At 35.6% G+C, this 16,052-nt stretch overlaps 1 protein-coding gene and 1 pseudogene across 11 annotated transcripts in view; one reads left to right on the top strand and one right to left on the bottom strand.

Moving 5' to 3' along the window:
• The window catches only part of DTNA (dystrobrevin alpha), a 342,157-nt gene that overhangs the window by 134,142 nt on the left and 191,963 nt on the right, over nt 1-16,052 (top strand). The gene's annotated exons all lie outside the window — the stretch shown is intronic.
• Nucleotides 5,506-5,624, bottom strand: LOC111741430 (annotated as a pseudogene).

Raw genomic sequence — 16,052 nt, 5'->3', positions numbered from 1 at the left:
TAAAATTAGAAGGATGCATCTCATATAAAGAATAACAAAAAAACATAAATGTCATATTTTATACTTTATTTGAAAAAAAAGTATATTTTATGTCCAGGTATAATATTTTATACACACACACACACACATATATGTATGTATGTATGCATGCACGCATGCACACACACACGCGCACACACATACACAAACACAATTTTCCATTCTCCTCTCCTTCCTTTTCCCATTCATTCTTGGCTTGCAAATTGATCTATGTCTGTATTTATCATCTTGATAAGGGACATCATAGTGATTTCCCAGAGGCATTAGGAGGGCTATTTTAGTGTTTAGTGTAATGTACATATGTGTGTATACGTATATATAGTACAAAAGTCAGTTTGAGCTATTAAGCAAATTATAGTTGACCCTTGAACAACATGGGGGTTGGGTGCTGACCCCTGTACAGTCAAATATCTGTGTATATCTTTTGACTCCACCAAAAATTCAGTCCTCGCTTGGTACTTGTGGGACTGGTTCCAGGGCATCTGCAGATGGCAATCCCTTGGATACTCAAATCTCTTCTATTAAATGGCATAGAACAGTTCATACAATTGGCCCTCCATATCCTCAGATTCTCTACTGTGGATCAAAAATACTGCTTTCAATTAGGGGTTGGTTAAATCTGTGGATGTAAAACCTCCAGGGATATGGAAGGCCAGCTGTATATTTATTGAAAAAAATCTGAGTATAAGTGAACCTGCACAGTTCAAACCCATGTTGTTCAAGGGTCAACTATACATTGATTTACTGAGTAATAATCACCAGTTTTAACTTTTAGCAACTTGGTTCACCACAAGTTAATGTCTGAGATAAAATGGCTATTTTATATTACTTTTGTTTTATAAATAATATAACATCAAAAATACCAAATTTCATGCTAAAATGTCTTTTAAGGCATAGGCCAAATATTCAAGTTATTTATTGTTCTCTATAGATCTTGACTTTGAAAATTTTTATGCTTAGAAGGTTCATAGAATTCTGAGAGGAATTAAGGTGGCCTGTGGTCTCATTTCAGTGAATGTGAATATAAAGGAAACTGCCCAACAGCCTCCTTTAGGAAATATCCCAGAATGCAAAATGGGGATAATGCACAGTGACCACTTTGGCTAATATCCCTCAATGCTTATGTTTGTGAAAAAGTCACGTTTATCACAAATTAGGTAGTAATACCTTTTGTATTACAAATAATTCCCAAAATTTCTCTTTCGTGTGCCAGTCTCAGGTAAGCATTCTTGGTAAACAGGTGGCTTTCCTCCATGTGATGATTTAGAGAGCCAGTCTCGTTTTATCTTATGACACTGACGTTCTCTTAGACTACAGAGCCCTCTGCTTCTAGCCAACAGTGAAGGGAGAAAAAGCATAGATGAACAAATAAGTAAGCTTTATAGGGGCAGGCCTGAAAGTGGCTCATATCATTTTTGTTTGTATCCCATTGGCTAAAATTTAATCACATGACTTAACTGCAAGGCAATCTGGAAAATGTAGTATAGCTGTGTTTCCGAGAAGAGAAAGCTTATGGTCATGGTCTTTGCCACATGTATTATTTTATATGTTCCTAATAAAGAGGAAAAGCACTAACCTACTGGGGACTGGCTTCTAGGACTAGCTTTGTCACTAAAGAATTATGAAAAATTTAACAGGTTCATCTTTTTGCCTTTTGTACTATTTGATCTCATAGAGCTCACAGTCTGAAAGAAAAGACAGACATCAAATAAACACACAAATAAATGTATAATTACATTACATGAGAGCATGGACATGCCTCTCTGGCACCTAAAACAGTGCTTGGTGCAGAGTAGGGACACAACAATAATTGTTGAATGAATGCAGGCCAAAAGGCATGAGTGAATGAGTGAATGAATGAATGAAAATATATGACAGAAAAGAGTAGGTGCTATGAAAGAAAGCAGTAGGGGAATCTAAATTCATTTGGGTCATCAGGGAATATCTTTTTGAGGGAATTATATTGACATTGAAACCTGAAGGACGAATAAGAGTTAACAAAGAGAAGAGTTATTGGTGGACAGAATTTTCCAGGCAGAGGAAATACTAAGTTCGAAGGATCCAAGTTGGGAAGAGATTGATATATTTAAGAAGCTAAAAAGTGGCCGGCATGACAGGGACCTGAACGGGCTGGGTGGAAATGATGGAAGTAGGCAAAGGCTATGCTAGGCAATGATTCCATGACATATTTAGCCTTTTGGTCTTTCCTGCAGATACAATGGAAAGCCAGTGAAAAGTATCAAGAAAGAAAGGGAGCAATGTGATCCTATTTTTATTTTTGAAGATCGTTTCAGCTTTCTGTGAAGAATGAGTTGAAGTAGAGTAAGAGTAGAAACAGAGGAACTTGTTAGGAGGACATCATTAAAATAGGATGACTAAACCAGAGCAATGATTTAGAACGAGATGAAGGCAGAGCAGGTGGAGGGACTTGAAGTCCGTGTTGTAGTTGAAGGGAAATTGAAGGAGATGTACACATGCACCAATGGAGCCCTCTGGTTCTATGCTGCATTATTATTCTTTTTAAAATGTCATTACAGTGACTGTCCTACCTTTTAAATTAGACCTTTCAAGACATTCAGTGTTACTTCCTTCAGATTCTTTTAGAACCTTTGTCCCAACTCAAGATTTGCTCAAATATGGGTCAAATAACAGACATTTAAGTTTGGGCCAGATTCTTGGAGTTCTTCAAAGCTCATTCTATATTATGTTGTATTTCTGTTTTTCTTCGTCTTCAAGAAATTGTTTAGGCATATTGAATAATTCTAGTAGAGTGGTGTGTGTGTGTGTGTGTGTGTAAATATATCTTTATCTTTAGCATCCAAATATCTTACCCATCGAAACTTTTTTAAAAGGTAATTTTTGGACCATCTTTAATGTGATACTGTTGCTTCCATTTTAATTTTTAATTTACTGTTTTAAGAAGTAATTCACATATTGTAATAATGTCAGAACTTTATCCTTGACGCCAGTGTTCTACGTCAGAGTTAGTTATAATGGTTCAGGCCTTTATTAGAATTTCTTTGGAGATAAGAACGCTCTGTACAGAAGACTGGAAATTTGATGCTCCTGAATTCCATTCTGCTCTCCTCCCTCTTCCCATTCATTCTTGGCTTGCAAATTGATCTGTGTCTGTATTTATCATCTTGAAAAGAGACATCATAGTGATTTCCCAGAGACATTAGGGGGGCTATTTTAGTGTTTATCAATCAGCTTTTAAGATGATATGAGTAAAAGAGTATTATGATCTTGGGAAGTGATATGTCTGCAAAATGGCTGTGACACACAAGCGAGAATGCTGTGAAGCCCAGGCAGCTTTCCTACAGGGACATCATACCCACAATCAGTGAAATACATCTGGTAGATTCCCTCCCTCATTCTAAAGATAGAGCGTCATTTCTGGGACTTTTCTGGCAATGACATTTACATGCGTTAAATGTTGTTTCAATTTTAAATAGTTTATTTGAATAATTTTCACCCAAAATGTGCTATTTTGAGCCACAAGTCTGTGGATAAAATTCTTTGGTGGCCTGTTGATCTCCAGAGAAGAAAACTTAGAACCATTATTTTTACAAAGAAACATTTGATTGTTTCTGCCAAGCACATTGAGGTTTATAACAATTTTTTCATTTCATGTCTATTGGGATTTTCTTCACTGTGGTGCTTATGTGATCCAAAGCAGCCATAGGAAATTGAGAGAATCTTGTAAATTCACTTTGTTATTCTGATGTTAGTTTGTATGTGGAAGCAGGATAGGAATATAAAATATCATAAAGCTTGCTTTCAAATTTCAAGGTGTTATTTATGATTCCAGTTACGTATTTACGTATTTCACTTATCTCAAAACTGGTACTTCTCACCCTACCAAAAAAAAATTCAGAACTCAATTTTTTAGAGAAAGTCAGTGACACAGGAGAACTTGACAAAGAAACCTTACATTTTTTTAAGGTTCCCCATTGTACACTGCTTTCTGGCACCTGGCACAGAAAATGAAAATCCTCACATCCTAAAAGCAAAGTATTTGAAGAGAAAAAGTTGACCTTCCAAACATCTGGGTTTATTGCCTAAAACACCAAAAATGAAACATAATCAGGTGAACTCTTCATTCTACCTCAAGGGTGAAAAATTCCAATTACGTGAATCAGTTGAAAACAATGAAAAAGGCGCGTGCGCGCGTGTGTGTGTGTGTGTGCATGCGTGTGTGTGTGTGTGTGCATGTGTGTGTGTGTGTGTGTGTGTGTGTGTTGTTTTTTCTACTTGCACACACCTGCTTTGCTCCTGTTCTCCCCTTGGGACACAGTCTTTTTATAGTAATTGTGGTAATTAGATCCCTTCCTTTTTAGATGCTCTTAGTCATCTTTTGGATCTGAAGCCAATGTCTCTGCCTCAGAACAGAATGAAAATTCAGGTTCTAAGCCTATGGCACCCCTGGATACTCCCTTACTATTCAACAAATGTTGATTGAGCTTAGAGACAGACATTATACTAGGGTTATATGAAAAAGCTGCTGCAGTTGAGTGTTTATGAATATCTGTTCTAATGTCGGTAAAGAACATAAAATTAGTACGTTGAATCAGACTCTTGATCCTGTTAAAAACATGTTTTTTTATATATATAAAGTGGCACCAAGAGATATGTTATGAAAGAATGTAGTTATCCTTCTTACTCAGATTAAGAATTTCCCTCTAAATCTTAATGTCCATTAGTAATTTATTACAGTTCTATGACTTGAGTCATTTGAATATTTAGAAATTATTTTCTACTTTCAACCTTCTCTTAGTAATATGTGGTAGTACAAAACCTTTATGGATCTTTGAAGTTTCAGTGGTTTTTCAGTGGATAAGTCGCTTGTCAGCTTTCCCAGATCATTCAAAGCTCTATAGACTTCACGTCTTCTTTTTAATAGCCCATATTTTTTTTAGTCTTCAAGTTTCAGCCACCTATACAGCTACCTCCCTATGCCCTTAAGATACATCATATATATCTTGTGCGCTGTGGTAGCTAGAACTACAAGTAGTATTTAAGGTATAGACACAATGTTTTTATAAGGTGGTCAGATTTTATTTATGTATAATTGTATTTATGGTTTTATCTCCTTATTAGCAATACTTTCCTCATGAGATTACTATGAGGATTAAATGAGATAGTGCTTGGAAAGTAATTAGTACAGTGCTTGGCATTGTAAGCGCTCAATAAATGTTAACAATTGTTACTATTTAATTTTTATACTATTTTAATGACCACACAGCATTGCTAGTCACTGTTATTTTTAAAGCCTGGGTTCCCCTCATTCAATAATGCAGGATGTGCTCTAGTTAGGTTAGTGTTCCTAATACCCATCTCTAGTCTCACCTGTTTCATTTATTTCAACAAATTCATATAACGAGTATTTTTTTTTTAGGCGAGGCAACCTTTGGTTGACCTCACAGATCGCAAGGACCTTGTCAGCTTACAATCCCTTATTTTTTACACCTATAGCACCTGGTCTTCCTAAGTGGTCTCCCATCCAAGTACTAACCAGGCCCGACCCTGCTTAGCTTCCACGATCAGACAAGATCGGGTTTGTTCAGGGTAGCATGGCCGTAGATTGTTAATAAGTATTTTACGAATGGAGTGAGGTACTGAGGATACGGCTCCAGATAGGCTAGATCTTCACGTTCAAAGAACATACCATAAACAGGGAAAACTAATAATAAATAGGTAATTACAATGAGGTGCCATGAGAAGTGCAGGATCAATGAGAGAACATAGAAGGGGGAGCTAACCTAATATAGGAGACAGGTTTCCTGGAAGAAGTGACATTAAAGCTAAAACCTGGAGATAAGTAGGAGTTAGCCAAACAGAGGGAGCAGGAGAAGGACAAAAGTGGAAAGATTGCCGGGAGGAAAAACTATGTGTAATACTTGGAAGTTAGAGAAAATTCTTATTTATTGAGAATCTGAAGGAAATCCAGCATGAGCAGAAAGGTAAATAACAGACAGAGAAGGCCGGAGAAGTGGGCAGGCACCAGATCTCCTCTGACTCTCGCCACTTTTGATACCATATTATAGCTAATTACTTCATGAGTCTGATACGCCTACAAGACCTCTGTGTGATTGCGGACATGGTGCAGGTCTAATTTATCATTGTATTTTCCAGAGCTCATAACCTTGAATTAGTCTAGGAGCTGCAATGTTCATAATAAATATAAGTATGAATGAATACATTTTTCTGAAAATAGGTAGTAATAACCTTATTTTGATACTTTCTAATGATACACATTACCAAGCAGAACAATTAAATTATTTGTTTCAAAGTGATTAAACCTGAATCTAGTACAGTTTCTCTAAAAAGAAAAAAAAAATCAGTTTCCGACAGGATTCCAAGATTTACATAAAAACCCTGTAGATGAGTAATATATTATTAGCGATTATTCATCTACAGTACTTAAAACTGTATCACCTCTACTATCCACTCTGTAGTATGCATTTATTCATTCCTTTTGCATATTTTTATAATCATGGTAAATCAGAAAAGGAGAAAAATAGAGTAGACTTCTACCTGTTGATTGCTAAAAATAAAACTCTATCTTATCTTTAGCTTTTTCAGTTTTCAAGCTGTCTGCATGGGTTCACAACCTACTTCTGGTAGGTTCTGTGTTTCACAGTGAATAGTGGAGTTGAATCCTGATTATCTCCACAGTGAATGCTGTAGTTGAGGCTTGATTCTCTCCAGTATATTAATGGTCTGTTTGGATAAAAGGAGAAGGAAAAAACCACTTAACCCTAAGGAATTTTTAAGTACCACTGAGGAATTCATGATGAAATATCAGACAGTGATGAACATGTCTTCAGATGACACAGTGCCCACTTCAGCCTGCTTGAACCTACCCTTGCTTGCTAATGCTGTTTGAGTTTTATACCTGTAGAGAAAATAAATGAAAGCTGTAATTCCATGCTCTGATCACTATGCTATACTCCTGCATCTTGCACAATCATATACTCAGAGCACATGAGGTAACCTTAATACGAGTTGGGACAAAGCTTAGTTGTGAAAATTAATTTCTTAGACACATTCTGAAAATATGCTTCATATTTCAAACCCAAATTTCAGAAGATTTTGGAATTTATCTTCTATATGGGATAATTGTCCACTCTGTATAGATTTAGAAAGTTGACTCTAAATCTCCAAAAGAATTATACACACACACATTTATAGTTATATACATACACATATATAATATTAAAGAATTCTTTTATTGTTTTTTTAAATTAATATTTGTAACTTTTCAGAACCACATAGCATTCTGGCAACATATGATATTTTATCATTCAGCCAGGCGAAAAAGAAAACCCCAGTCTAGGTAGACAGGAAAATAAACTTCTGGGTTCAAGAGCTGATCTTCCCACACTACACCCACCCACCCACATCCCTCTCTGGGTCAGTACTGGAAACCATTGCCTCCCTCTCTCTTACACATTGGTAGTACTTCAGAGTAAGAGTAAAATGAACATCACCCTAGCGTAACTCAGATTATCACCGCCCCACCCCCCTGGGCCTCCTCTCCCCTAATTCACACCATAATTTCCCTGCTTAGAGATGCTCAGAATCCTGTGTGCTTAACTTTATCTGGAAAATGCAACAGTGGTTAAAGACATAGCTGCACAGGTAAGGATTTTTGAGTATTATGTTCATCTTTATTAACTATCATTAAATGAGAAGGAAAAGCTTATATGTATACATATATACATATACATATATATACTCGTGCATTTTGCCCACTCAACTGTTAATTTTCTTATGTTTTTACATTTTATCTCAAAGAATTTTATAGGTGTTAATTCCTAAAAACATCCAAAGGATCACTACTCAGGTTAAATTATGTTCTTTCCTAGAAGTAGTTAGGTTTACTATTAATAAGTAATAATATATAAAATTTTCTGGAAGTTAGACTGTCCAAGTATTTTTCTAATCAAAGAACTTGATGCGATTGAGTATAATAAAAATCATTTTGTTGGAGTATGAATGGGTCAGTCTTTCCAGGAGTCTTACAGTCTTGTCATTGAGTAGACACACTCAGAAAAAAGTCAATATTCCTATATACAAAGAAATTAACTCATCAGTTTACATTCTACCTTTAAACGAGCAAACAAGGGAGGCTTTACACACACACACACACACACACACACACACACGCACACACACATGCCCGTATGTTTATATACACAACACACACACAATAATATTTGGTTGTCATTGTTTCTCTTGCTGCAAATGAAAGAATCAAGGTATATGAATGGACTTTATGTTCTTTTATTTTATGGTGACATTGTTTAAAGAAATCCAGTAAGTTTCAGGTGTACAATTTAGCAGTAAGGTATATATATATAGATATATTACATTGTGTGTTCACCACCCATAGTTAGATTTCTTTCTGTCACCACATATTTGACCCCTTTTACCCCATCTACACAGTAATTCTATGGTTTGAGGAGCCCCGTTACAGGACAGCTTGTATCATTATCAAGTTTTAACACAGTTTATAAGTTTCTTTTATAAACATAAGTTCCTTTTATTTCTTTAATTAGACATAGTCATGATTTTATTTCCAATTTTAGTGTTCCTAAACACTAAGCACTAACTGTCAACCCTAGAAAAAGTGAAGGAAGCCATTCATTAAAGTGATTCATCTTGGTTAAACCAGGCAAGGCTGCATAGTTTGAGTTTTATCTTTTGCACACCGTCCTGCTAAGAATCACATTCAGAGAATAGAGGGGCTCTTCTTACCTTAAATGTCTGAAAATTGTGTCATTTTGCTACTTTCGTTAATGGCAATGGGATGCTAATAGGACTTGAGGCGAGCTGCCAATCACCAGTAGCACCTTTCTTCCTGAACTTCCAGATCAGGGAGCAATCCCAAGTTACTTTTTAAAAATTCCCACAATGAAGTCCTCCAAGGCCTGTCAGGTTTCCCAAACCACATTTTACAGATGTCACAGCCTTCAGTGGTGTGACTTTTGTTTGGTGACCCTGAAAAAGTATTGTTAACCTATAAAATCTTAGAATAAATAGGATTCTGTTTTTTATTATATTTCTCAGTAATAAAATTTAGAATAAAGAGAAGGTAAGATTTTAATTGTTAAATGTTGAAATGTTTTGTTTAATACTGTAATGTAGTTGTCTAAATATTTATTGAAATTAAGTCATTAGTCTATTTTACATAATCTTTCCATATTTGCATAGTCTTGCTCAGCATCTTTTTAATCCCCACCATTAGAATTAAATAATATAAAGTTGCTGTTCTGAAAATGGCTGGAAGCTTGTCCTAGCTTCCTTAAACTTTTCTTTCTTTTGTATGTTTTCCGAATATAGGTGCTTTTCTTTTGGTATTGCTCAGAAATGCTTGTAAAGAATTTAGATTTAAAAACAAAAACTTGTCAAAAAGTGAAATGTGGCATAAATCAGTTTCCTTTCATTGTCCAAACTGAAAGAATTAAAAAAACAATTACCCTGAAGAGCGGTAAAAATGTTTATCTACTTTTTAGCCCTTATGAAAATGTTCATACTGTAATACTCAACTTTTTTTTGGTAAGAAACCGTGTGTGTGAAAATATATGAAAAATCATTTAACTATAAACCTGTTTATTTTTCTCTAAAATATTTTTATAACTTTAAATGAGTGCACTAGATTTCGCATATATCATTTTCCATTTAGAGAAAGAGAATATTAGAAAGAGATTTTAGGGGAGCATGATGAGCCATTCTCCAAAAAAAAGTCCCCAGAGACCTGTTCGAATTTCTGAATTTGAAGGAAAAAATAGGTATTTATTTGGGAAGGAGGAGAGAGATTGCATGACTCTAAATGAAGAAAGATTTGAGGAATTTCACCCTTTCTTCAAACTAGTTCAGGAGCTAGGAACACTGCCATCTTCTTATTGCTAGAATACACCATTAGACAATCAATCAGAATGGCCCAGCCACCATTAGTGAAAGTTCTGCTCAGCTGTTTGTTTGCCAGCCGTGCTCATAAAAATTAAAGTCAATAGTTAAAATTAAAATGGATGAAAGAATAACTTAAGGAAAAGAGGTGGGTGACTTTGGAACTCCAAACTGGCATCTTCCAAAGTCTTTAAAGTAGGTGTTAGCTTAGAAGAAGCTGAAAGGAAATGGGAGATGCAACTGATTCAAGGACCGAAACTAAAAAGCATGGCGCACACAGCAGGGTTCTGGAGAAAGGCTGCTAGAAACTTCTCAACACTAGTCAGAATCCAGGAGGATTAATTTAGTAATAATCCAGGATAATTTAGTGCCAAATTCTACTCAAAACCAAAAAAAAAAAACCAAAACCAGAAAATATTCAGTCATATCTAGAAATTATGTTTTTCCATTAGTTGATTCAAATAGCCAAATTAGTGTCTAGATTTTGCTGTTATCAAAATCTTTATTAAGTCAAAGTTTTAACCCAATATATTATGATACAGTTTTGACTAGCATAGTCAAATATTTTTGAGCATCCAACTCTAAAACCGAACAGAACAGTTCTGGAAGTTATTCACCAATTCACTTCTACGGAGCTCATTTTTTTCTTCTATAAGAATGGTAAGGAGAAAAATATTTCTCAGCATCTTTGGCAGTGCCTTTTCATTGTTAGTAAATGGCCAGGATTAAACGAGCTATGATAAATGCCCTTTCACCCCTGGACCCAATGCCGAGGCCTATTGGCTGTTCAGGGTAGGATGTCTTTGAGTGCTGTGGCTCATGTTGTACCCATTCTTTGGCATAGAGAACTGGTATCTTCAAATCAGCACCTTAAATGGAGTTTTTAAACTACCATGACCCCTTCCTATCCCTTTCATACGTGTGTGTGTGGCAGGGGGAGAGGAGATACTAGAATGAAATATTAAATATATTCTTCTAATACAGCACTGTACAATTGAAATATAATGTGAACCACATAGGTACTTTAAAATTTTCCAGTAGCCACATTAAAAAATTATAAGAAACAGGTAAAATTAATTTCTATATTTTACTTAACTCAATATATCAAAAACATTATCATTTCAGCATGTAATCAATATAAAAAGTTATTTATGAGATGTTACTAATTTTTTGTACTGTGTCTTTGAAATTCAGTGTGTATTTTACACTTACAGCACGTCTCAGTTTGGATTAGGCACATATCAAGTGCTCAGTGGCCACACGTGGCCAACTGCTATTAGATTGCACAGCGTGTGTCTGAAACATGGCTCCTTAGCACAACAATATCCCATTTAAAATGCCTGCCTTCCGCTATTTCAGCTCCCAATCTGAATATGTTTTTCTTTACAGAAGAAGTCCACATGTATAAATATTTTAATCTAGGTTCTAACACACACAAAGACACACACGAACATATGCACAAACTAAAAGCTGGGCTGTAATGACCTACCTGGATTTCCTTCTAAATTTACCTGAAAAATAAAATATTTCCTCTCTCCAGTGCTTTCTGAAGGAGCATGTGTACCTATTATCATGCACATTAATGGGTTACCGTATTTAGTGTTGTCAGAGCTGCTGACTCACCGCCCATGAATGGCCCTGCTGCCCCTGGTGATTGTTTGACAGAATGCCAATAACTGGCTGCCCAGGGCTTCTGAAAAGCCGACCTTGTAACAACATCCACATTCTTTGGGATGGTTTTGCTGACATATTCTCAACTCAAAAACAGTTTTTAAAACAAAAGTATAATGAAGTATTGAGCTTCTAAAAGCAGTTGTATTTTAGTTCATTAAATTATCTGATTGTGTCAAGGAGGTCAAAATAGCAAGGAAATGAGTATACAGAGGAAGCCATCCTTGAAAATTGACATTTGAGCTATAAGCATATAATACTTGGGGGCAGTGTTCTAAGACAACATGGGCATCCAGATGAAACAAAGCTGTCGTGGGATCTATTTTTTAACTTTCTCAAGAATCTTTATTAGTTCTAGATTAGTGACCTATTTGAAATTCTATTTTTTTTTCAGAATTTCAAGATTTATCTCATTTCTCACTATAAAAATGTTTTCCTCAAGTTAAGCTTCTAAATAGAAGGATATAAGATGCTCTTCATTAATTATAAGTGCTGAGCTACTATTAAATAATTAAAATAGAGATCAAATTAGCCAGTAACTACTAGATACCGCTTTAGCTAGTGGGTAGGATGATCCTTCACACTGTACTTATCTATACACATAAAACACAACGTATATCTTCCAGTATGTACTGCTGGCCCTGCCTTCTGTTCTAGTGCAAGTTTTTAGATTCTTCTCTTCCTGGTGACTAGGGATAAAACTCATGTCTTCAAAGTCTCAAGCCTTTACTAGAGATGATTTCTCTGCTCCTTATTTCTGTAGCCTATTATCTGAGAGTCAAATGTGAACTTATAGTAGAATTACCATGTGGTTCAGGTCTCACACACAATAGCCAGAGTCTGTGTTGCTGTTTTTAGTGAATTTTATTCAGATGAAAGTTTTCAATAAATAAACAATGAATGAGTGTTCAGCTAGTTGTTTTGGCACTTTTAACCACTAGAGGGAGATCAAGGCTCCTCTCTATCCTCTTTTCCCACCCTCATGCCCCTGAGGAGTGGTGATAGAGATGAGTCAAGTGAAAAGGTTTTTGGTCCATGAGATGGACAGGAAATGAAATTATATCTTTGGAGAAATCCAAAATTTGGCAGCTTGCAGACCCTGCCAACATTTTGTTTGTCCTGTACAGTTTGAGGCAACATTTATAAATTTGAAGATTTCATGTAAAAACCTGGATTTCTACCCCGAACTGGAAAATAGGAAGATGTGGCCATCCTGGGTACATGCCTCTCCACGTGGCACAGTGAAAGAGGGGTGCTGTCTTTAAACAGGCACACTCATTGAAACTCCATCACTACCACTCCCTATTATTTTTCCAACACTGAGACCAAGTATCATGTTACTTATAAATAAGTTTACATCGTTGTTTTGTTGTTGTTCAGAGCTGTTTTGTTTTTCTGTTTGTTTGTTCGTTTGTTTTCGTACTCAGGTCAATAGCAAAGTGGTAAAAATAAAAATAGACCAAGTGAACCTCTTATAATTTCATGGAAAATAATAGAGAGCATATTCCTTTGAGGCAGTAAAAAAATATTCGTAGGAGTAAAATATGCAGCATGCCTGGGTCTCTTTGACTTATAATCACCAATTTCCAACATTAACATCAGTTAGATGGGCCTATGAGCTTAGAGTTTTCCAGCACTAACTTAAGGATCTCTGCTAAATTCCTGCCTGTGAAAGTACAGTATACACATAGACATATGTACGTGTGTGTGCACATGTACACACACACACACACACACACACACACACACATACCCCTTTTACTGAGGAAAATACCCTCTTTCCTCCTTTTATCCTTAAAGGCCATTTTCTTGAATTCAGTTTTCTCCACAAGTAGTAAAATCTAGAAGACTGTGATTAGGTCAAGAGTAAACATTCTAGGAAAAGACAGTTCTTGTGTTTGTTCTAGGCCTTAGGCAAAAGGGGTCCCTGTGACTCCTCATGATCTAGCTTTCTGGTCGTAGTGTAACCCACTGGCAACATCCTCTTCCCCTACATGCGGGCAGCAGATCAGGGGTTGGGAGATGTTGGGTCCTGGTCAAAATATCACTTCTCATTTGTCATCACTAACTCTTGACTACCAAGAACTATCTCTCATGACTGACTACGCAAGCAAGGATTTGCAAAATCCTCATACAAGGGGCAAAAATCCATCTTTGTATTCAACATAGAAGGAAAAACACATATCTTCATGTAGTTTGTACTCACAGAGGAAATGCAGAACTAAAATTGGATTGGTGTAGATAAACAGATTACAACAAACAGCTGATATTATGATTTACTCACATTGCTTCTTGATCTCAAAAAGAAGCGATGATGTAAATATTAATGATCATAGTTGACATCTGTTGAGTTTACTGTGGGTCATGCACTATACTAAGTGATCTCTTTTAATCCTTGGAACAATTCTGTGAGGTAAGAGCTGTTCTTAGTTCTGTTTTAGAGGTGTGGAAAATGGAGCTTGGAGTAGTTACATAACTTGCCCATTATCACACAGAGATTGAATCAAGAATAAGAAGAAATTTCCCAATGGTTCTGTTCAACCTCAGAGCCTTCACCCAACCACCTTACTATATTCCTTTCCTTTCGGGGTAATGGTTCTCAAAGCGAAGTCCCCAAGACACTTTCAGGGGGTTCTTGAGGTCAAAACTATTTTACTAGTAACTCTAATATGTTATTTGGCATTTTTGCTATGTGGACATTTGCACTACTGACATAAAAGTAATGATGGGTAAAACTACTGAGGGACAATGGTTGTCTGGAAATAAGATTTGCGTGCAAACTGAGCTAGCCACTTCTTTCTTAGAACATGTTTACTTGGAAGAACAATTGGCTGACGGGTATCTGGGAATGATTTCCTTGAAAATAAATGAAGTGAGCCTGTCACTTCAGAGGAAACTTAACAGTGTTTTCTGACAAAGATAAAATTCCAACTGTTAAAGAAAAATTAGAATTTTGGAAAACTTGCATCTGCCATTGTGAGCTTGAAAGTTTCCCAGTACTTAAAAGATTTTTCTGATGAGATTGATGGTGATATTAACAAATATGACTTTTTTTGTCATTGAAAATGAAGTGTATCAACATTTGAAAGATCTGCATAACTCAGTGAACCAATATTTTCCTATGACTGATTCATGATGTTATAAAATAAAACATAAAATTTAAAAATCTCTACAAAGTGTGGGATAATGGATTTTAATGTAACGACCATGCAAAGTTCATTGATAAGGTCCAGATTCCACATTGCAGCTCGCCTTTAAGAAACAGCCATTTGTTTCACAATTATCTGAAGGCTTTTAAAATATTCTGCCTTTTCAAACTACCTATCATTGTAAGTTTGAAGTTTCTTTCATATTCTTCAACCAAAACAACATATTGCAATAGGTTAAATGCAGAAGCAGTTATCCAAATCCGGCTACCTTCTTTCTATTAAGCCAGACGTTAAACAGATTTCCAAAAAGGTAAAACTATGCTATACTTCTCACTCCTTTTATGGGGGGCTGGGAAAACATTGCTATTTTATTAAAAATAGATATTATTTGTGTGCCATTTAATGAATTTATCATTATTATGTAAATAAATTTGTAAATAATTTTTTAAATTTCTAAGCCAGTTCTAATAAGGTAAATATTGATAGGTGCAACATACATGAACAAAAGATCATTGAGGTCCTCAGAACAAAATATTTGAGAACCTATGATACAGGGTATAGTACCATTTTTATTTTTAACTCTAAATTGGCATGGCGACTTACCGATGCCAAATTAAAGGCTCTATCTTTTATCTCCATTTTTAAAAAAGATTCTCATCTCCTCTGAGCCAGATAAAAATGGTAAGTCAGGCTTTCAGTAACCTTCAGGTGGCTACCAAGGCATATGGCATATTTGAAGCCATCAGTCAAGGTAGAAATGCGTCACTGAAGGGCAAGGCCTAAATGTTCATTCCCAGAATTAGATCCTTCTGTCTCTTGATGATTTCCAAAAATAGCATTTCTCTGTCTAAGAAAACACCCATCCATATTATACATGTAACTATTTTTTTCCTGGGGAAACAAAATATACAAGATTTATTGCAAGCCAAAAAAAAAAAAAAAAAAATTAAACACCTGGTTTTCATAAAAAAAAAAAAAAAAAAAATTAAACACCTGGTTTTCATACCAAAGAGTTTGTCACTGAAATTGTGTCCAAATAAGCACTACAGTAGCATAGATGTTGTTTTATAAGACTGAGCTTTCTGATTAAGTTTTATACATATTAGAGAAAAGTCATGTTTTCAAAAAATGTAGAATTCTATGTGCTTAGTACAAAATTTAATTTAGGATGTTTGGGGGAGGTATGGTACTGTGCATGCAAATATTTACTCCCCTGTCCATCCTTCCCATTTCTGATGTTCTTAATGTAACTGGTAAAAGTCTTAGAAAACTTTTTTT

This window comes from Pteropus vampyrus, unplaced genomic scaffold (assembly GCF_000151845.1).
Source record: "Pteropus vampyrus isolate Shadow unplaced genomic scaffold, Pvam_2.0 Scaffold3, whole genome shotgun sequence".
Lineage (NCBI taxonomy): Eukaryota > Metazoa > Chordata > Mammalia > Chiroptera > Pteropodidae > Pteropus > Pteropus vampyrus.
The sequence above is the reverse complement of the archived record's forward strand: the minus strand, read 5'-3'. Positions and strand labels throughout refer to the sequence as shown.